The sequence below is a fragment of the Cervus canadensis genome, chromosome 12, assembly GCF_019320065.1.
Source record: "Cervus canadensis isolate Bull #8, Minnesota chromosome 12, ASM1932006v1, whole genome shotgun sequence".
Classification (NCBI taxonomy): domain Eukaryota; kingdom Metazoa; phylum Chordata; class Mammalia; order Artiodactyla; family Cervidae; genus Cervus; species Cervus canadensis.
The window spans coordinates 24,442,133-24,466,599 of NC_057397.1; positions in this window are offsets into that span (position 1 = coordinate 24,442,133).

A 24,467-nucleotide genomic window follows, 5' to 3' on the forward strand; every position below is an offset into this window, starting at 1 on the left:
TTATCAATATATTTTTATGAGGCTTCTGGAATTTTATGCCACTTAAAAGGCCTTCACCACTCTGAGATTATAAAAGAACTCCATATGCTTACATTTTTCTGTTAATACTTTGTTTAATTTTTCATCTATAATTTTTGAATCTATTGTATGTGGAATTTATTGTATGTGAGGTGGAAATATAAACTTGTTTATTTTTACCAAATGGCTAACCTATTATCCCAATGACTAGTTTACTTAGAATCCATATTTCCTTACTTGAGTTAAGTTATGTTCTCTTTATCAAATGAAAAAAACCCTCATATATTTAAAGGATTTTCTATTCTGTTCTATCTAGTTATAAGCATATACTACTCTGTTTTTAGATAGTTAGCTTTATAATGTGGTTTAATAATTTACAGACAGCAGAAACATTATTTTGCCAACAAAGGTCTGTCTAGTCAAAGCTATGGTTTTTCCAGAAGTCATGTATGGATGTGAGAATTGGACTATAAAGATAGCTGAGCACTGAAGAATTGATGCTTTTGAACTGTGGTGTTGGAGAAGACTCTTGAGAGTCCCTTGGACTGCAAGGAGATTCAACCAGTCCATCCTAAAGGAAATCAGTCCTGAATATTCACTGGAAGGATTGATGCTGAAGCTGAAGCTCCAATACTTTGACCACCTGATGCGAAGAACTGACTCATCTGAATAGACTCTGATGCTGGGAAAGATTGAAGGCAGGAGGAGAAGGGGATGACAGAGGATGAGATGATTGGATGGCATCACCGACTCAATGGACATGAGTTTGAGTAAACTCCGAGAGTTGGTGATGGACAGGGAAGCCTGGCGTGCTGCAGTTCATGAGGTTGCAAAGAGTTGGACATGACTGAGCGACTGATCTGACTGACTGACTGACCTCATTATGCTGTTGTTTTTTTCTCTTTGGAAATGTAAGTGAACTTTCCATTTGTTTAAGTGGGTATGTTTTTGTGTCTTTCAGCAAGGTTTTCTTCTTGTAGATGGTGCCTATTACTTGTTAAATTTACCTTCAGTACTTCAACTATTTCTTAAATTTATTTATTTATTTGGTTGCATCAAGTTTTAGTTGGGGCATGTGGGATCTTCACTGTGCCATGTAGGGTTGTTTACTGTGGTGTACAGACTCTCTAGCCGTGGTGTACAGGCTTAGTTGCTCTGTGGCATGTGGGATCTTAGTTTCCCGATCAGGGATTGAACCTGCATCCTCTGCATTGCAAGATGGATCCTTAACCCATAAGTTTCATGCATTTCAGCAATTTTTTTTTCTTTTGCTACTATCGAAGATTTTTCCTCCTATAACTGGTTTTTACTTGCATTAACTAGACTCTGAAGCAGCATTCCATATATTTTATCATGGTTCTTAGAGCACTGTGATATTTTCTGTAATATGTGCATGTTTACATATATTCCCATATAGAGAAATTCCTCCCTTATTTTTCTTGCTATAGCACTTAGCATAATACTGTATCAATACAGACATTTATAAACAATGTTTAAAATGCTTTTCTACCTAGTTATGGTCCAGAATAAACTGAGATCTTATTTTTAAAATAATGGTTCTATTTTAAAAATACATGTTTTTTTATTTTTTTATGTAAAGCATCTATGTTTAAACCTCTTGATCTTCTTGTTATTTAAAAATAAAGCATCTCATTGATGTATTACCACTGCTGGTTTACTTCAGAGAAAATCATATATAAATATGAAAATGAAAGTGTGTAATATTAAAACTTACTTAGGAAAATAGAGTTCTTTAATATTTTTGGCCATAACATCACAACAAGAAACCGACGAGTTTTTCTGTGGGTGCAAATGATCACAGACAAGCTCATTTTATTTCATTTTTACATCAAAATACAACTAATTGTATTAGTACATACTCCTAACCCATTCTTGGCTTGAGAATTGTAAGCTCGTAGAAAGAGAATTTGTTCCCAGATCTTTTTCAGCTACAACACGCTCTGTGTGGACATGTGGGTACAGTTTCTTGTTCTGGCACTTGTAATAGTGATTATGATGTATTATAAGAATAAGCATTGTTGAATAAATGAGCACTTTCCGCCTGAGGATATCAGAAAATATATGAGGCTAACTAATCTTAGTAGAAATTTTGGTTGCAAACTAACCAAATAACTTTATCGCAATAATAGCTCTAACATCTCATTAGATAGTGTCTCTATGTGACTCATTTTTATATTATTATCTTTTTACAAAGATCATCAGTGTGATGTAGTCCACATGTATTTTTTTTTTACTGATTTCTAATATTAGATAGGATTTTCTGACCAACTTGATTATAGACTCACTGATAATTAGATTTATTCAGGATATATCTTTTTTGTCCTGTCTACAATATTCCGTATCCATCAGCTCCTAGAGCTTAGAGTAGTTCTGAGCCCTCAGAAACAACAAAAAAAAATATTTGCTGGAAAACTTTAGTTTTGAGATGATCAATTAAAAGAGGTAATCACCTGTGGTGATTTTGTGGGTTTTTGGGGGGTGAGTGTGGAAATAAATTGCATAAAAATATTGAGTCTTTAGCCCGTTTGTGCTGTGCAGTAACTCAGTCATGTCTGACTCTTTGTGACCCCACGGACTGACTGTAGCCCACCAGGCTCCTCTGTGCATGGGGATTCTCCAGGCGAGAATACTGGAGTGGGTTGCCATGCCCTCCTCCAGGGTATCTTCCCAACCCAGGGATGGAACTCAGGTCTCCTGCATTGCAGGCAGATTCTTCACCATCTGAGCCACCAGGGAAGCCCTTAGATGATTTACTCCTATATTATTTCCACTTTCATTAAAAGTCTGGCATATACACCTAGTGAAACTGAAAGTTGCTCAGTTGTGTCCGACTCTTTGCAACTCCATGGACTATAAAGTCCATGGAACTGTCTAGGCCAGAATACTGGAATGGGTAGCCGTTCCCTTCTCCAGGGAATCTTCCCAACCCAGGGATCGAACCTAGGTCTCCTGCATTGCAGGTGGATTCTTTACCAGCTGAGCCACAAGGGAAGCCCAAGAATACACCTAAAATGTTAATAATTACAGGGAGATAAGCTCTGAGACTCTCAATGAAAACTGTGCCCACACTTAACTGCTATACTATTTATTGCAACTGTACAATAAATTAGTATTTTTCTTAAAATTTTTAATTGAAGGATACTTGCTTTACAGAATTTTGTGGTTTTCTGTAATACATCAACAAGAATCAGCCATAGGTACTGACTGACAAATAATTAGTACTACCAGTATTTATCTGATGATAATATTATCAGTTTATCAATTTATCATTATTTATCTGATAAATAAATTAGTATTTCTACCTGAAAACAATAATCTGGCCTCTGGCTCTAAGAATGTCACTTGTTTTAGGCCAATGATCCCACCAAAATACACCTAAATAAAAACTGGATAAACATAGATAAGCAAATAGCTGTTTAATGAGTAAGAAAAGAATAATTGCATACAACCAGGTTTTAAAGAGCCAAGATTTTAAAGAGAAATGCTTTGAAGCTATGAATTCTCTTCCTTTCCCCCCACTTTTGGTAATTTATAATTCCTAAACTGCATCAAGTGAAAAGTGGTAAGGAGAAGCAGAAAGCTTCAGGTTAAAAATTTCAGCAGAGTTTTCAACAGTCTCAGCAGTCAGAGGAAGAAAAAGAGAAATGCATATATAGGGCTCACTAATTAGGAAAAGACCCTAGGATTCCTGTCAAACTGTGAAAGTCTACACAGAACTAGAAATAAAAGCAGAGGGTACACAGCAGCTCTCACATAGACTGAAAACATTGATGAAATTAAAGAGATCATTGTTCACTCCAACTGCTTGTCAGAAGAAAAGCAAAGCCTCTCTGGAGGAAGATAGTGTAATCCAGAGCGCCACAAAATGTCAGGACCAAACAACTGAAAATGAAGAGAGAAAATGAACAACAGAAACAGGTCACCACATGATCCAAGTATTGAAGATAGTAGAAACAGACTGGAACATAATAGTTTTGTGGACTACGTTTCTCTGATAAAGTTCTGCGTCTGGTTATTTGAATTTTACCAGAAAATTAGAATTAGTAATAAAAAAATCAAATGTACATTGTGGTACTAAAAAAAATACATTAACTGAAATTTAAAGTGTAATAAATTGCTGAAATGATAGAATAGGCACAGGATTTAGAAACTGGAATATAGCTGAGTATAAAATATCCATATACAAGCACATAGAACAAAGGAAGAAAGAGAATAGAAATTACATGAGATACAGAGGCAAACTACAATGCACATATAACTGAAGTTTCACACTGAGAGGAGAAAGAATGAAATAAAAGCAATACTTACAGAAACGTATGCTGAAAACGTTCCAAAACTGAAGAAAGATACCAAACTACAGATTCAAGAAGTAATATGAAACTCAAGCAGAATAAAGAAAAAACATACCTAAGCATTTATAAAATGCTGAAAACCAAACACAGAGCTCATAAATGTCCAGGAGAAAAGGAACAAAAATAAGATTGTTAGTTAACATTTCAAAGGGTGAAAGCCAAAGGAAAATAAAACGTCATCTTGAGAGTGGGGAACAAAAATAATTACCAATCTATGCTCTGCCAAGATAGTCTAAAAAAAAAAAAGAGAAGAAGTAAACATACTTTCATACAAACAGATACTGAAAGAACTTTTTTGCTATTTGGATAATATTAAAATATATGAAAGACTCTTTCATAACGAAAATGATCCTTGATGAAATAATATAAATTCAAAAAGGAATAGATAAACAACAAGGACCTACTGTGTAGCACAGGGAACTATTCAATATCTTGTAATAACAAGTCTGAAACAATATATATATGTGTGTGTGTGTGTATATATATATATATATATAAAAGTCAATCACTTTGCTGTATACCTGAAACATTGTAAATCAACTATATTTCAATTAAAATGCAAAAAATTCAAATATAAGTAAACAGAAGTGCCAAGAAGGAATACAACGCATTACAGATCAACTCTGAGTCTAAAATCTCATGAAAATAGTTGCTCAGTTGTGTCCTGCTCTTTGTGACCCCATGGACTGTAGCCTGCTAGGCTCCACTGTCCATGGAATTCTCCAGCCAATACTGGAAGTAGGTTGCAATTTCCTGGGTCTGGGAATCTTTCGGACCCAGGGATCAAACCTGGGTCTCCCACACTGCAGGCAGATTCTTTACCATCTGAGCCACCAGGGGAAGTCCCATGTAAATATCATCAGCTCAAAAAATCCCAAATCTCATCAGTACATCTTTTATATAAAACATGGTAACACTCTGAGATATGACTCATCCCTAGGAAAAACTCCTCTCCATTTATGGATCTATAAAATTGGAAATTTTCTACTTCCACAATAAAACTGTAGGAGAAGCACAGACATTCTCATTCTGAAATGGAGAAATTGGAAGGAATAAAGGAATCACTAGTTCCAAGCAAGTTAGAAATCCATCCAGAAAAATTCCCCTCACTTTCAAAACCCAAAAATAATTCTCTGTGGTTCCACGCTTCACCCTCTGGGCCCACAGTGGCTCTGTTGGGCTTTATCCTCAGAGTTATCTTCCCTTTTCCTGAAGGGTAGGATACATTTGCAGGTGAGTAGGTCTGTCAGCTCATTTCCCACCTGAGAAAATTCAGAAATCTGAGTGTTCTCCTTTGGTCTTGCTTTTGTCTCTTTCAGTCCAAGTTGAAAGTGTTTCTGCTGTTACAACATTCTCAAACATCTTATCCATTTCCCCTTCTGTCATGGGCTCTAGGACACTGGGCAAAGTCCTCCATAAATCTTTCCTGGAAAAACTCCATTTATCTATTCCTGGATTCTGCTGAGATGGATCCATGTGTCACCCAGCTAATCACTTCATCTAAAGACAATCCAGTCATGCCCTTGAACTTCTTTCTAGGGCACACTTTTTCATCCATGAATTACTTAATTTTAACATCCTTTGCAGTCTGAATATACCAAGAACCTCCCAAATCATCAAGTGCTGGTTCCATTTTGCTTGGCAATTTATCACTTTTTCTCTCACATTTTACCATAAGCTACAAGAAGAAATTAGGCCACATCTTCAACACTATGCTTGGAAATCTCTCCAGCTAAATATCCAGTTTTATCACTGATAAGTTCTGCTTTCCACACAACAGTACAACATAATTCAGCCCAATTTTCCTACTGCTATGTAACGACAGATTTCCTTCCCTTTAGCTTACAGAAATATGCTCCTAGTTTCCTTCTGAACTCTCTCATCAGAAATTCCTTTAATGCTCATGCATAGGTCTACCAACATTCTCTTCAAGGCAATCTAGGCTTTTTCTATCATGCTTCTTAAATTTCTTCTATGCAATGCCCTTTACCTAATTTTACAGATGCTTCCACATTTTTAGGTGTTTGTTACAGCATGACTCCAATATAATGTAAGAGTTGGCTTTCTAGGGCTACTGTTAACAAATTACTATGAAAGTGGCTTAAAGTGAAACTTAATCTTTCACAGTTTGGAAACTAGACGTTCTCAATCAGTGTGCCAACCTGGCCATGCTTCCTGAGAATACTCCAGAGGAGAACCCTACGCTGTTTCTTCCCGCTTCTTTTAGTCTTCAGCGGTTCCTTGGCTTTGTGGTTGTATAATTCCAGCCTGAACGTTGTTTTCTCATGCCTTTCTCCTCCTCATTCTGTGTCTTCTCTTCTGTTTCTTAAAGAACTTTTCATTGAATTTAGGGTCCATCCTATTCTAGAATGATTTCCTCATCTCAACATCTTTATATTAATTACATCTGCAACGAACTTTCTTTTTTTCTCTTAAATAAAGTTACATGCACTAATTCCTGGGATAAGGACATGGACACATCTTTTTTTTTGGGAGGGGGGCCCAGTCAACTCAGTACAGCCTCTAACACATTTAAGTCCCCAGACTGTGACTTGATCATTAAGATATTTGATGGCTTTTCTCCCTTCCCTGCTTTATCACTTTCTTTTGGGGATCATTTTCCAAACAAACTTTCTGAACTCTAATTTTTGTCCCAGGATGTGTCTTGAGGGGAATCCAAACCAAGGAATACAGGTGAAATAAATTATGTGAAAACATAACATAAATTATATGACAGCATAACAAGTGTGAGAAGGTAAATGAACTTAAAATATTCAAAAATCTTTCACTTTTGATCTTCCCGGGTTGGGGAGATCCCCTGAGAAGGAAATGGCACCTCATTCCAATATCCTTGCCTGGAAAACCCCATGGACAGAGGAGCCCGGTGGGCTACAGTCCATCAGTTCAGTTCAGTTCAGTCACTCAGTCATGTCCCACTCTTTGCGACCCCATTGAACTGCAGCACATCTGGCCTCCCTGTCCATCACCAACTCCCGGAGCCCACCTAAACCCACGTCCATCAAATCGGTGATGGCCATCCAACCATTCATCCTCTGTTGTCCCCTTCTCCTCCTGCCCTCCAATCTTCCCAGATCAAAGGTCTTTTTAAATGTGTCAGCTCTTCGCATGAGGTCGCCAAAGTATTGGAGCTTCAGCTTCAAAATCAGTCCTTCCAATGAAACACCCAGGACTGATCTCCTTTAGGATGGACTGGTTGGATCTCCTTGCAGTCCAAGGGACTCTCAAGAGTCTTCTCCAACACCACAGCTCAAAAGCATCAATTCTTTGGTGCTCAGCTTTCCTTATAGTCCAACTCTCACATCCATACATGACCACTAGAAAAACCATAGCCTTGACTAGAGGGACCATTGTTGGCAAAGTAATGTCTCTGTTCTTTTAATATGCTATCTATGTTGGTCATGGCTTTTCTTCCAAGGAGCAAGCATCTTTTAATTTCATGGCTGCAGTCACCATCTGCAGTGATTTTGGAGCCCAGAAAAATAAAGTCAGCCACTGTGTCCACTGTTTCCCCATCTATTTGCCATGAAGTGATGGGACCAGATGCCATGATCTTAGTTTTCTGAATGTTGAGCTTTAAGCCAAGTTTTTCACTCTCCTCTTTCACTTTCATCAAGAGGCTTTTTAGTTCATCTTCACTTTCTGCCATAAGGGTGGTGTCATCTGCATATCTGAGGTTATTGATATTTCTCCCGGCAATCTTGATTCCAGCTTGTGCTTCTTCCAGCCTAGCATTTCTCATGATGTACTCTGCATATAAGTTAAATAAGCAGGGTGACAATATACAGCCTTGACGTACTCCTTTTCCTATTTGGAACCAGTCTGTTGGTCCATGTCCAGTTCTAACTGTTGCTTCCTGACCTGCATATAGGTTTCTCAAGAGGCAGGTCAGGCGGTCTGGTATTCCCATCTCTTTCAGAATTTTCCACAGTTTGTTGTGATCCACACAGTCAAAGGCTTTGGCATAGTCAATAAAGCAGAAATAGATGTTTTTCTGGAACTCTCTCTCTTTTTTGATGATCCAGTGGATGTTGGCAATTTGATCTCTGGTTCCTCTGCCTTTTCTGAAACCAGCTACAGTCCATAGGGTTGAAAAAAGTCAGACATGACTGAAGGAGTAACACTCTCATTTTTTAATAAGTCAAGGATAAATGTTCTGATCTCTATGGTAAAAAATAAAAGAATGTAAAACTTACAATTAACACAGGAGGAAACTGAACAAAAAGTTCCTGATATTCTTTTCCTAAAAAGAGGGCAGAGAAGAGGGGAAAGAGAACTGAGAAGTGATAGAAAACTAGAAACAAAGTAGAATGATGTAGATTTCAGTGCAAATACCTCAGCAAATATGTCAAATATAATTAATACTCTAATTAAAAGATAGATACTGTCATAGTGGTTATTAAAAATATATACTGTTACTATTAATAGAGACACACCTTAGAGACAAGACAAGAGAAAAGTTGAAAGTACAGAAGGGGAAAGGGCATAGTAGGCTAACAGTGTAAGTAAATGAATATAGCTACACTAAGCATATAAAATAGATGGCTAGGCTAGAATCATTGGTAGAGATGAAACAATGATAAAGTATTGAGAACAGTTCTAAGTTCACAGACAACTAATAAAAGTGCTAATAAAAGTTTGTTCAGTTTCTATTTTACCAAACAAGGATATTAAGGGAAAAAAATAGATTATCATTTTCTATCACCATCCATTTTATGAAAGAGAGATTTTACAACATTAATAGGATGAAAATATTCTGAGAATAAAGAACATCCTTTAAAAAAATAAATTTATGAAAAACTCACTACATTGCCTATATTGTTTTTATTGTACTGCACATTAGAAAAGCAAACTTTGTTACAAACCCACTAGTATTTTGCAAATTGTCCTCTACCAATACTCTTTTTCCATCCAAAACTATTAGCTTATCAGACTATTCATGTTTTATAATAATTTAAGCAATCACATTTTAACTAAATAGTAGGCACACAATGCAATACTGAATCTGTTTTTTCCAATTTCTTGTATAATTTTGACTTCTAAAATGAAATATTGTTAACTTCCCTCCCAAAATATTTGAATTATTTTAGCTTGTTTCATGAGTAGATTCAATAAAAGCAATTTTATTAATTCCCAGTTTTCAGCTGGAAAATCCACCTCATTGCAGTTGAGCCTAACCATTATTTCCCTATAGTTTTTCCCCTCTTCCCAACACCAAAATTCCAGTGCTTTCCAAAGATACTAGGGTTTGATATATGCCGTTCAATATTTAATTCCTTATCATATATATGTGTATATAGAATTTAAAAGTATTTTTATAGATAGGACATCACACATAATCACTCAATTGAAATGGACAGAAAATTGATCTTTGCATGTTTGATTGTTTTTCCCTTTATGAGGGAGCAGTTATTGTAAACTTCTTGTGATATGCCTAAACTTTTATTTTCCACCAGCTAAACATACCCAAAACAAAACATGGTTTATTTAAATCAGAAACCAGAGTCTTGTCTGAAGAGGAAGGAAGGTTCCAGAGATGAAATTTCTCTAAAAAGTATAACCTGCCCATTGAACTGTATTGTTTAAGCAAGTGTACTGTCATCCATCTTAATCACAAAATTAAAAAAAAAAAAAAGTTTTTGTGATTACTCTAGTTAATTGTCATTCAACTGCTTAGCTTTAAAAGAATTGCTTGAAAAATCAAATGTTTTATTCTGTGATTTGTGATGTGGCTTAAAGTCCCAATAGTCTCAGAAGTGGTGTTTACACAGTCCAAATTAAAATGTAAGCACTGGAGAACTAGATTAAATTATGTATCGCATGTGTCTCTTCTTCAAAGTTTCAAACTCACGTTGCCTTTGATGTTGAGTATTAAATTGCCCCAGGTGATGCTGAGTTATCTGTTATAAATTGATATCAGTATCTAGTAAGATTTTTTTTTAATCACACTTACCAAATTCATTTTCTGAGGAGTGCCAGAGCCTTGTTCTGAAGAGACAGGAAGCTTTCTTTCTCTTTTGTTAAGTAAGGATTCTACTTCAGAGTGAGAAAGGTGAGTAAATGATAATTCCTGGCCACCCCACTACACCTAGACAAAGCAACAGGATGCTTGCCTACGTTTATTAAGTTCTTCAAATATCCATGAGGCAGGGGTTGTCTCAGATTTTATAGATGAAAGATCTGAACTCAGAACAAAGTTATTTCCTTCAGATCCCTCAGAACTGGATTTGATCCCATTATAGTTTACATATGTTGTAGAAGGCTCACGTGGGATCTTTTGGTGTTCCACTAAAAAAAATCTAGTCTTAGCCCTCTGTCATGATTGTTATCCATCATCTGTGCCCACATTCCCTGCATTCCCCAAGTTGTGTCCCCAGCAAATGCTTTCTCTTTGTCCTAACAGGCTTAAGTGGAATCAAATATTGTAAAATCTAAGAGTGAAGACATGGTTGGCTCTTAGACTCTTAGAACACTCAGGGACTAAGAATAACATTAACTTTGGCAGTGAGCTCAGAATCTAATCAAGATACAGTGAGGAATGGGGGGGCGGGGTAGAGGGGCAGGCCACCATGAGCCTCCCTCTTTCTCTCTCTTTTTTTTTAATATTCTGTTATTTATCATTCCAAATATATAATGAAATAAATGTATTACCTTATAGAAGTGGGATCTCTGCTTTTACTTTTTCAACACAATACAATGTGAATATTATCCATAATCAAAATTAGGCCTCCATAACATCTTTTTAAATGGTGACACAGTATTTCATTATTTACTATAGCTCTTCCTGGATTTTTAAATGGCTCCCAAATTGTCACTTTATTCAACAAACACATTGCAATAAACATACTTGATGAATAAATGTTAGGTGGCATCTTTATGTACTTAATAAAAGCATTTTATTTTGTATTGGTGTATAGTTGATTAGCAATGTTGTGATAGTTTCAGGTACTCAGCAAAGGCACTCAGCCATACCTACTCAGGTTTCCATTCTCCCCCAGACTGCTCCCCGATCCAGGCTGCACCTAACATTGAGCAGAGTTCCCTGCGCTTTACAGTAGGTCACCACAATCCTCTCTTGCTTGTGAGTCAATTGGCTTATTTATTCTTTCATGTCTGGACAGCTGCTTCCTGGGCCAACAGTCCTTACTTCACACAGGTACTCCTCCAGGCCAAATAACTCCTCTGAATTCTATGAAAGAATGTGAAAGTGCTAGGCCATCGGTCGTACCCACCTCTTTGTGATCCCATGGACTGTAGCCCACCAGGCTTCTCTGTCTATGGGATTCTCACTGGGGGCAGATTGTTTACAATCTGAGCCACTAAGGAGGCTTCCCTAGAGGAACAAAGAGTTGGACACAATGGAGCAACTAAGAATGAATTCTAAAATAGAGGGTATGTCATGATTATGTCAAACAAAGATTCATTTAACAAATATAGCTTCAAAAATCTATCACTTCCTAACGTATTTCTTTGGAGGCAATCACTAAGGTCTTTTTATCACATTAATGTTTCACTTTTTAAAAGACACCGATTGTCTTCTAGGCTTCCCAGGCGGCGCTAGTGGTAAAGAACCCACCTGCCCTTGTAGGAGATGCAGGAGACCCGGGTTTGATCTCTGGGTTGGGAAGATCCCCTGCAGAAGGGTGGCGACCCACTCCAGTATTCTTGCCTGGAAAATCCAGGGGACAGAGGAGCCTGGTGGGCTACAGTCCATGGGGTTGCAAAAGTTGGACAAGACTGAACAACTAAAAAACAACAACAATTCTGTTTTTCATATCCATGTTTCTCGCCTGTTTCTTTTCCTTAGGATTGTACTATGCACATGGCCCTGGCCATACTTGGGTCAGAGACTTGACCTCTATCCTGCCTGTGGTTTTCTATATTGAGGTCAACATGGTGTCTCTAAGACAGAGCTAGGCTCCTTTAAAAACCAATGTTTGGGTACTGCCCTGATCAGGAAAGAGTCAGCCTGGCATTTTACTCAGTGAAAGGTTATAGGAGAAGGTCTGCTTGCTCTGAGGGTATTTACTGCGACAGAACAGCCATAAAGAAGGAAGGAAAATTCTGTTTTTGGCACGGATAGCCTGTTCCAGGAGCCTGGTTCAGAGAGTGCTGTCAGCCCCACAGGTGGATCGCCTCTTCTGGGGCCACAGCTCTGAAAGGGACAGGACAGCCTCCCTACCCTGGACTAGACTAGGCTACTTCTAACCGAAGGGTGATTTCCGGCTCTCCCTGAGGTGACGGGAAAGAGAGGGTTTGATGATACTGAGGAAGATAGAATTGCAGACCTGGAATTTTGTGGTAATTCAACCATTCAGTGACTCTATTTTTGACTTAACCACAAATAAATTTGGGAGGGCTTGTTAAAAGTTACCTTTTTTCTTAACAGCAACAAAAATCAAGAAATTCTGACGTTTGAAAATATTGCTGTGCTGTAGGACTGATTTCTCTTTCTCACTCTTTTTTTTTTCTTTTTTAACTATCTTTCTTACTTTTGGAGGGAGGGGATTCACTCTGATGCTACTCTCTCTCCTTGGCCAATACAGGTATGCAAAGACATTGTGAGATGATATTTACCCAAAGAGTGTAGGGTTCAGGCTAATGTTGCTGAATATCATAGACTTTCCATTTAAAGAAATAGATGAATCCAAGGATCAGGTTTCTGTAAACACTTGAAAATTATATAGGATATATAAAATATATAAATATGTATTTAAACTCCGCTGAAAATATTTCATATTTAATCTTCCTTTCCTTCCTCCCTATTCTGCCCCACTTTTCTCTTTTTCTCTTCTTTTCTCCCCACACACTGGTTCTTTCAGGAGCTGGGACATGCAGTTCTATTGAGCTGTTTTTATTTTTTTTTCATTATTCATTTGGTTTCTGTATTTTTCCGTGTACAAGGTACTTTCACTTTTTTAAAAAAATGAGAAAAAAACAATGTTGTCAGTATCAATAAATCTGCATCCAGAGAGAGTCACTTCCTATCAAGGTTTCAAAAGTGCTTCATGGCTTTCCGATCTCCTGTCTGTGCTAATCAACTCTGATGCTTCACATACGCAGGACACAGGATGCCAGCTTCTCCACCAGCTCTGCGTTCTGGCGTTCCATTTTTAGGAATGAGAACCTGGATTATTTATTTATAACTGCATAAAGTCCTGTTGTTAAGCTGCTCTCTGTGAAAAGCAGAGAGTGGTTTGAGCCAGATGGGGAGAGCCTGGGCAGGATGGTGGCTGGGTTGTGTGGGAAGAAGAGAGCAATTTTATTTCCCCCAATAAATGAAATAGCCTAATTTGACCCTCCACCGGTAACATGATAACCGATTAATACATTCACGGGGAAAGATTATGCCATCTGGTTTTAGCAAATGGAAACCAGGAGTCAATTGCACTTAAATACTCTTTGGGGCATTTGTTTTTTCTTCTTGTATAGCCAAAACCAAGTGCTTGTGTAGCAAATGAAACTTATAAAGAAAGACTGTGAAACCAAATTGGTTCATATTTGTAATGTTTCTTTAACTCGTATACAACAAGTGCTATAAGCATTAATTGCCTGACATAATAGTTGTGAGAAATAATTTTTAAAAGTAGCGATTTTCCCAATCTCTTTAGATTTTCTTTCTCCCAGGTCAAACCTTAGGAACATTTTATTTTTTCATTCTTGAAAGCTGATCTAGGTGGCATAACTTCTTTTATCTATACAAGAAGGCCATTCATTCACACAGCAGATGACACAGGTAGTTTTTTCCTCAAGACTTTTAAAGAACAGTTTTAGCCCAAATCACATAAGTTATTGCTATCTAATAATATGCAATTTACCAGAATTTCAGCTTTTATAACACATGAAAGTCCAAGAGAAAGCTACTCATATTTAGAAACTAATGTGTACATATGTGACAATGATAATCTTAGGGCTTCATAGTGATCATTGACTTGGAATTCAACTTCAGTATTCACCTTGCAAGTGGCTTGGAATGTTCAAAAGTGAAATAAGAATTGTACTTGTATAAAGTAGGAACTGGAATAAAACTGCTCCTTGAGCATCAACCAACTCTGTATCCCCCTAACACCCAACTATTTGGGGGAAGAAAGTGAGCCTAATACTCTGGATTCAGTGGACATACTTAACTATGATTAAGTATGATTTTTTTTAATTCTTACAAATGTGGACCCTGATGAAGACTGGCTTCTATTGAGCCCCACTGATTTAATTTGGGCATACTGTAATTTCGTGGGCTGGAGTAGAAACAGCAATTCGGTGAGGCCATCATAAGCTCATTAGAGACACACTGGGAACACTTAATGGTGTACAACCCACAGCTTTTTGCACGCTTTTTATAGTGATTCCCCTCTTGCCATGCCTGCTGCTTCCTACTCTATGCTGTTGATAGTAGGGTTGTTTCCAAACACCCCAGAAAATGAGAGGTATTTTTAAAACAAGATTGAAGTCATCAAGAAACACTGAAAGCCACCGTTTCAGGGGTGTGTGGCACACGGATGGGATAAAAAACTTCTCATGTATTGTTAATCATGGCAAGATTGGTTAGCTGTTAAGTACTGTAGAGTGCAACTAATCAAAAGCTCAAACATCCCACACAATGGAACAGAAATAATTACTCTCCCTGAGCTTCTATTGTTTCCCACCTTGGCCTCCCCTGGACTAATAAAAGGTTTAATTTTAAATTATGTGAAGGAAATGTCAGCCACACAAAGAAATACAAAATGCAGCTGTTTTGCTCACCATCAGGTAGAACACAGAATGGATTAGACCTTAATAGGCTTAAGCGAAATGAAGCCTAAACAGATCAGAGCAGCAGCAACCCCCACCTTACCCACCATGCATATTTTTCTCTTTACACCTAATTGATAGGGCCACATACACACAAAAAGCCTGGGTTCCAACACCCTCGCCTTTCAGATGAGAAGGTTCTGATAAGGTATGTATTCTGCGCTTCTGGTACCAGCTAGGCACAGTGGGTAATTTGGTTCAAACAGAGACGTTTATTCTGATGCTTCACAGGAAGGATGGGGGAGGGGAGGGCACAGGAGACAAAGATCACTTAAAGGCTTCCTGCATTCAAATGTGTGGGCTTTTTTTTTTTTCACTTTTACTATCGTCAAACAAACTAAGATAAATTTTCAATCCAAAACTTGTTTTTGAAGTTTCAGTTTACTAAGAAGAAAGTACTACTACATGAATGTGTGGAGAAGGACAAATCTACTGAAGTCTTCTAAATTGTGGATTTTACAACATAATTGGACTAAAATTTCAGATAACAGCAGAAATAAAAATATATATTAGGAAAGTAAACACAGTTAATATTTATTGTCTAAACGTATGGTTACCAGGTGATAAGGCGGAGGAGGAGGGATGAATTGGGAGGTTGGGATTGACGTGTGCACACTACTATATATGAAATAGATAGCTAATAAGAACTGACTGTATAGCACAGGAAACTCTACTAGTACTCTGCAACGGTCTATATGGGAAAAGAATCTAAAAAAAGAGTGGCTATATGGGTAGTGTATGTATAACTGACTCATTTTGCTATACACCTGAAACCGACCCAACATTGTTAATCACTATACTCCAATAAAACTTTAAAAAAAATATTCATTGTTCTAAATAACCAAAATGCCATGGGAATTTTGGGAGATTTGATTATCATTATTTATTCTATTACCCATCCATGAATATGTATTATTTACTCACTACTTTCTTGTATTAAGTGTTATGGTGGTGCCAAATGCAGTAAATAACATATCTGAAAGAATGAGGGTCTATTTTTCTTTTCTTTTTTCTTTTTGGGTCATACACAGTATTATAAAACATTCAGGGTTCATTTCCTTTAGCACTGACTGGTTTGATTTCCTTGCTGTCCAAGGGACTCTCAAGAGACTTCTCCAGCACCGCAGTTTGAAAGTATCAATTCTTCGGTGCTCAGCCTTCTTTGTGGTCCAACTCTCACATCCACACATGATTAACGGGAAAACCATAGCTTTGACTATATGACCCTTTGTCAGCAAAGTGATGTCTCTGCATTTTAATACAATGTATAGGTTTGTCATAGCTATTCTTAAAAGGAGCAAGCGACAGAGGATGAGATGGTTGGATGGTATCACTGACTCAATGGACATGAGTTTGAGCAAGCTCCAGGAGATGGTGAAGGACAGGGAAGGCTGGTGTGCTGCAGTTCATGGAGTTGCAAAGAGTTGGATGCAACTTAGTGACTGAGCAACAAGTACTATAACATAGATGGATAGCAATTGTATGCTGTACCAAGCAAAGAGCCTGGACTGGACATGTCACTTACCCACTCCAGGCCACTCAAATTAAGGAGGTAACAACCTCCTAGGCTGGTTGAAAGAAAAAGAGAAGATAAATAAGGTGTGTGAAGTACCTACCACAATTCTAGGTACACAATAAGTGCTTGCTGCTGCTGCTAAGTCACTTCAGTTGTATCCGACTCTTTGTGACCCCTGGACTGCAGCATACCAGGCTTTCCTGTCCTTCATCATCTCCGGGAATTTGCTCAAACTCAGATCCATTGAGTTGGTGATGCCACCCAATCATCTCATTCTCTGTCTCCCCCTTCTCCTTCTGCCCTCAATCTTTCCTGGCATCAGGGCAAATGATAAGGAAAAAGTTACACTTTTCTCACAGTGTAAGTCTGTTCATCAAAGTATGTGCTAGAATACCACATGCCTTCTAACATTTTATATCTTATATTTTCCTTCTCTTCCAGTCTTTCACCGTATAGTCACAGAATTATTTTTTCTAAACCACCATTCTGTTAATGTAACTTTCCTACTCAAAATCACTTGTCTATAGGTAGAGTTTTCAAGTATTTTAAATAGAAAAATCCCTCAAAAATTCATAATAAGTTAAAAAAACACTATTTCAGTGTTATAAACTATACATTCAACTTTGTAATATGAACTTACTATGAAGCAAGTACATAAGAACATGGGACTATCTTAAAGAATGTTAGCAATTTTAATATTTCATCCATATAGTTAAATTGACAGCAAGAAACGATAAAGTCTGGTATTAGTCTCAGCCTAGAAAGAAGTTGTTTTGAACTTTTGGTTGTACAGAATATAAAAACTACTATTGACAAATACAAGCAGTCAAATGTTAATAGGTCCTTTTACGTAGCAGTTGATAGTCTTGTGGATTAAGCAAATTAATCTGGAAACTTGAAAGGAATAGTGGTAAATTTTGTTTATTTTTCAACTACTCATGTTTCTTCTGCATTTTGGCACAAGTCAGCAACCAAATTGCTCAGATAATGCAAAATTTTATTTTGAGCAGACCAAAGCTTTTATAGTTTGCAAACATATTATCAAAAAGAGTCAGACATGACTGAGAGATTTGCATAGCACACATTTTGACTGAAGTTCCATAGAATCCTTTGCCCATGCCTGTTTCATAAGTATATATATACATATATAGTATTATTATCTTTTGAGATTTTTCATTTGGGTGGAATATTTTGGTCTCTCTCTGCCCTCCCCAGCCACCCTCCAAAAAAACGAAAAGAACAATTGTCCATTGTGATGAGTAGTGTGCTTCTGAAATCTGAAATATCTGAAGGGGGATTTGCTACTTCCTTATCTATTTATAAATGTTTGGCCAAGGCACAAAATTCTAAGGACAATTTCCTCAAACTCTGTCTGCTGGTGTACTCTGTTGAAGATGAGAAATCTGAAGGCAGTCTGTTATTTTCCTTTGTTAGTCCTTTTCTCATCTCTCAAGAAATGTACATGATTTTCTCTTTGTCTTTGGAGGTCAGCACTCTGCTGGTTTATGCTTTAGCCTGCATTTGTCTTTTTGCCGTCATTTCTACTGATACTTGGTGAGTCTCTTCTGTCCCTACTTGGCCACTGAGAGCACTTTCAAGTTGGCCCCTGTGTTCCCTGGACATACCCCATTCTTTGAGGCCTTTTTTTTTTTTTTTTTGAGCACATTCTTACCTCTAACGTGTCAAGATGCTCTAGGCTCATCTCATTTCGCATATTTGCTGTCCCAGTTCTGGAATCAATCATTTCTCCAAATAGCTCTGGTTTCTTTAATTGAAGAATAGTATTAGAAACCAAGATCTGGGCATTAGGTGTGCCTGTTACTATAGGAGTCCAGTTGCTTCAAGGCTCTCAGTGAATAGAGCTATGAGATGCATACTCACCTTACATATACAGAAAGCATTAAAATGTTAGTCACTCAGTCAAGTTCAACTATTTGTGACTCCAGGGACTATAGCCCGCCAGGCTCCTCTGTCCATAGAATTCTCCAGGCAAGAATACTGGAGTGGGTAGCCATTACCTTGCCAGGGAATCTTCCCGACCCAGGGATCTAACCCAGTCTTCCCCACTGCAGGCAGATTCTTTACTGTCTGAGCCATGAGGGAAACCTCATATGTATAGATGTCTCTCATTATTTCTGTACCCATCTATCTGCATCTGTATGAGTTCATACTGAAGTCACTGAGTCTAATGCAATATCTCATAGTTTGTTCCAGCACTTTTCCTAGGCTTTTCTGTAAATGCCTTTGCAACAGTGAGAAATCTGACTTCTGCCATCAACCACCCATTTATTTATTTGTTGAGTCTCAGTATAGTTATGCAGCAGCTTCATAATTTTTTACCCATATCCCTGAAAGTGGGAATGACAACCCACTCCAGTATTCTTGTCTGGAGAATCCCAAGGACAGAGGAGACTGGTGGGCTACAGTCCATAGGGTCACAAGGAGTTGGACATGACTGAAGGGACTTAGAATGTATCCCTGAAAATAATTTTTTCAATTGTTATCATTGCAATTTTTTAAAAAAAGAAGACAGTTTTTAAAAATCACTTTAGAACAATTTTATTGTTAGGATGTTTCAGTATTTAAACTTACAGTTAAAAATGCGCTTTATCTAGTGGAAGAGTATTTTGGTTTTAGAAAATCAAGGATGATTAGCTTTTGTTTCCTTTGAGATGTTAGCATCAACACTAATTCAAATCAACTAATAACAGTGATAAGGCCTATAAATTAGCACAATTACCACAAATAACAGAACGATCTGCAATTTAAGGACCGTGCTTTAACAAAATGGACAGCTTATATGGCATTGACCAATGTAATTTTGAAAGATAAGTTTCTTAATTATTATTACCTATTAAAATTAGGACAACCACTTGAGAACATTTAGGAAACAACAGTTTTTTTCATCCTGTTTTCTCATCACATCGTCTGTGATATGGATGGACTGGGCAGGAAGTGAGACTGGAGATGACTTAGACGGGTGCTGGGTTTTATGATGCTATGGTGTAATAGACTGAATGTTTGTGTCCTTCCTCCCAAATTTATATGTTGAAACCCTAATCCCCAACGTGATGGTATTAGGAGGTGGGACCTTTGGGAGGATAATCGAAAACAACTCTTTTGCTCATTTCTGTTCCTCTCTGACCTTAAAATAACCTAATTACAGGAATGAGATCAATAGGCAGTTTAACCTAACTCTCCTGAATGCACACCATGCCTTAACTAATCTCTTCATTCTCTTCCTAGATTAAAACATGTGAAGGATGAAGAATTACTCAGTTAAAGAATGACTAGCTCTCTACCCTCAACAGACCCTTTAACAATCCTGCAGGCAGATCATGTAGGCAAAATGACATCTGAAAAGAGTCAGCCAGTCTACATGCAGTGGAGAAGGGTACAGAGTCCAACCTCTTGTCTTGATTGTTCACTGAGATTCTTTCCTTCCAACTGTCAGGACTGACTAGAATCTTCAGAGTTGGTCTTGGGACATAAGTCCACCTTGTTCCCAGACTGAAGACGTTTCTAAAGTATCTTTCCTTTCTAATGACACTTGCCTCTCTATCATTGGCTTTTGAGTTTGGTTGCATAATAAGGTTTAGATTGGATTATTAAGGCAGGACCTTCATATAGGATTAGTGCCCTTATAAGAAGAGTGAGGGATCTCTCTCCCTCCACAAGTATGCACTATGGTAATGCCACGTGAGCATTCAGCTGCAAGGTGTCCAACTGCAATCTAGGAAGTGAATCCACTGGCACAATTTTCCAGCACCCGTAACTATGAGAAATAAATGTCTGTTGTCACATACCCCTTGGTATTTTGTTATAGCAGCTTGAGCAGACTGTGACAGTCATTCATGATTTCTAGATAATTTGTTAATTTATAAATTTTGGAAGTTAACTGCTGTCATATTTTTCAGTTGCAACTACATATGTAAAATATACTTACTTTATACTAAAATATCACTATATGTCATTTTGTTCTTTGGAAATTGAGGTATCTAAACAATGAAAATAGCATTAATCATCAATAGATCTGAGAAATTCCAAGTACAGTCCCATATTGTGGTTTCTTCTAGAGTTCTATATCAAGCATCCCACAAAATTATAAGACCATGTGAAAATATCACATAAAGCAAGAACAATGGATGCTTTGTCTTGACTGAATTAGCAGATTGCATTTTCTGGTAGCTGACTCATATGACATTTTTGCAATGTAAGCAGCAGAAAGTTTAACAAACCCCTTCCGGATAATGTAGCTTTTCCAACACATGAGACACACTCAAGTATTTGAATATCAACAAATTTAAACCTAAATCATGTTTTTAAAGATAACATTAAGTTGTTCAGTACTTGAAGACAGAAGTGTAAGGGTTTATTTTAATTCACACTCTTATACTATTTTGCAGAATTTTATTATTAGCAAAAATCATAGAAACTCTTTTGGAAAATTCACTGGGTAAAGCATAGTGGAGTTGAAGATATTTAATTACAACCAAAATAGTCCTCAAGAACAAATAAATAGGATCACAATAATTTTGCCTGTTAATGAGTTTGTGTAAAAGTAGAGTAAATTGATTTTATTTTGTATTGTCACCATGGCAAACACCAGTTAAACTATCAGGTGACAGCAAAGTTGATTTGTCACATGGATTTGAGCAGACTCTGGGAGATGGTGAAGGACAGGGAGGCCTGGCATGCTGCAGTCCATGGGGTCGCAAAGGGTCAGACATAGCTTATCAACTGAACAACAACAACAACAAATAGTTTAGATATCTTGAGTTCCCAAACATCTTGCTGCTTTCAATATCCAAGAAATGAATGGGATGTACCTGGTGGTCTGGTATCTCAAGCCCTTTATCTAGGAAGAGGGCTGGCTAAACTGCTTGCTCAGAGTTTGATTGTCACTTACGTCTCTTTTGCATTAATGAACTCCAGGGTTCCATCCATGAAGCTGAGATGGTTCTGTTAGCTTCCGTAAATTTGACCTTACAAATGTCAGATGGCTTGTTTATAACTGTATGACATGTAGAGAGAGGAATGTACACTCTGATGTGCTGTTTGTCTATTTTGGTCTTTGTTGATCCCATTTCCCTATAACATTGTTGTGGAAAAAATGTGATCTTTATGCCAAATTGTTTAGGAAGATACTATTTGAGCTTATCATATTGCAAATTTTTAGGGAACATTTTCAATGTCTTCATGTCTGGGGAGAAAATAATGTGTTATACAAATATAAAGTAATATAGTGACTATCATTTTAGTTACATACTATATACTAGTTACTAGTGTATGTTTTAGTGTAGTCAATAGATAAGTCTAGTAACTATGGTTTCAGATGTGTGAGATCAACAAGTTAACAAGAGATTTTTGCTGTCCAAAACCAGAGTACATATGATGTCTTTATGCCATTTATGAATGGCAAAAAGGCACTCCTTCTGGGAGAATGAATTACAAGAAGGCAGCCCCTCTTCTGGCCGGTGTTGTTCGCCAGGCCAAGTTGGGCTGAACAGCAGTCCTTCTTCACTCTGACACAGGGACATGTGTGTAAGGAATAAAATGCCAACCACATACGGAGGCCCTGTGCACTTGACCAGAGGAGATGTGAAATTGTTTGTGACTAGCATGGCCTAGCTTTGAGTTAATTTTCAACATGATTTGCATCTGTTAATTAGATAATTGGTGACCTTATTTTGATTTATTATGAAGAAGGCACAGAAATGATAAGGTAAAAATATGTTAAAAACCATTTATTGGGAATTTTCAACATACCTGGCCCTGAGCTAAGCATCTGGCTCTGAAATTGAAAAGAGTGAATCAGAGCATTGATTTTCTAATTATAAAAAAATTACAGAGAAGAACTGATTTCTCTTATTTTAAATAATAACTATGAAGATTAAGTAATAAAGGCAAAAGATATAAATCATAAAGTGTTTTAAAAGCACATGAGTGATACTATATTTTTAATAGTTTAGGAATTGTTACTTTTAATATGTATGAATAGTAATAGCAATACACACAAAATAATAAATAATGCCTAACAAGAAAAGAAGAAATGGTTCAATGTGATGTTTGTGTTGAAAAGTGGTACAATTTAAGTCTAATAGTTTTATTCACTTTCAAAAACCAAGATTCTTTAGATCAGATTAGGAACTCTATTTTTATGTGATTTTTTAAAAATCCCAAATTATCAAGCTTTTTATGGGATTCTGTAAAATTTCAAATTATCAACTTCCCATATAGACCTAAGTTCATTATGTTTCCATTTACCTTTGAAACTCATCTAAGCCCTTTTCATCAAAACAATAATCTGAACATTTTGCATTTTCAGGTTAAAAGAGATATGAATACTTTAAAAATGATTGTAACAAAATGATGATCAGTCTCTATGGACAATAGCATTGAGAGGTCACTTTTCACTTTTCCCCTCTATCTGCAGTTTATAGATTTCCACAGTTAAGTCAAGATTTTCTAATTCAATCAACAGTAAATAGTGTTTAATTAATGAACAATGAGTTTCTTAATTTTTGGCTATTATATATATCCAGCCCCAGCTAAAGAAAGTACATTGAACTCTGAATTGTGAATAAACAATACAAAATACATATTCATTTTGTGTGTCTGAAAATACTTGATAGAGATTACTTACTGACTTCATTTCCTTCAATGAGTATTTTTTCATTCTCTCATTTTTATTTCACATCTACGTGTATCCATTCACATTTAAACCCAATCTCCTCAGGCTATGTCCATAAAAATTCTTACTCTGTGCTCCATATGCAACATATTTCAACAAATTTTTCACACCAGATCTGAATTGTAAGCATGTAAAATTTTTGTGAACTGGGCTGTAAAATATCAGAAACAATACAGTCTATCCAAGTTGACAGCTGATATCTGATCTGAAAATAGTGTATTTCCCTTCAAATGTCGGTCTCCTGTCACTTTGCATTGTATTGACATAAACTGCTTTACAAGAGGAGAAATACTGTGAAAAATAAAATCTTTTATAAATATAATAGCTAAAAAATAAAACAAACAAAAATCAAGCTGTTTCTATGTTTTTAATATCTGAAATTCCACCTCCCTACATGAATGTGATAATCTGTTGCAACTGTTTATAAATGATATATTAGGCTCCTATTGTTGCTCTAACAAATTGCCACAAATTTAGTGTCTCAATGGTCTAAAATCAAGGTGTGTTGGCAGGGCTATGTTTCTTTTTAGAAGTTCCAGGAGAGGGTGGTATAATAAAAACTGTTGTGTCTTTCTTTGCTCCAGGTTCCAGGCATAGAGCTCTTAAAATGCTTGTAATCTCCTGAGTGATAAAAGTGTCTTTGGTATGCTAATGAGATGGCTCTGAACATCTCCAAAATAGCTTCAGGATGGATGCTTGTCACAAGAAAGACCAAGCCAAGATTAGAGTCTGAGAAGATGGAGACAGAATTTAATTGCTAATGGCCAATGATCTAATCAAGTACTCTTCACCCTCTATTTAAAATTCTTAACCAGTGGGGTTTGGAGAGTTTCCTTCTTGAACACATCAAGACTGTGGGAGAGTGGCCAGTCTGAAGAGGACTTGGAAGTTCTGAAGGACCACCACCCCATCCTTTGCCCTAAGCATCTCTTTCATGTGACTTCTGGAGTTGTAGCCTTTATAATAAAGTGGTAATGGTGAGGAGTCTTTCTGGAACTTCTCTGGTGGTCTAGTGGCTAAGACTCTGAGATTCCAATGCAGGGGGTCAGGGTTCAATCCC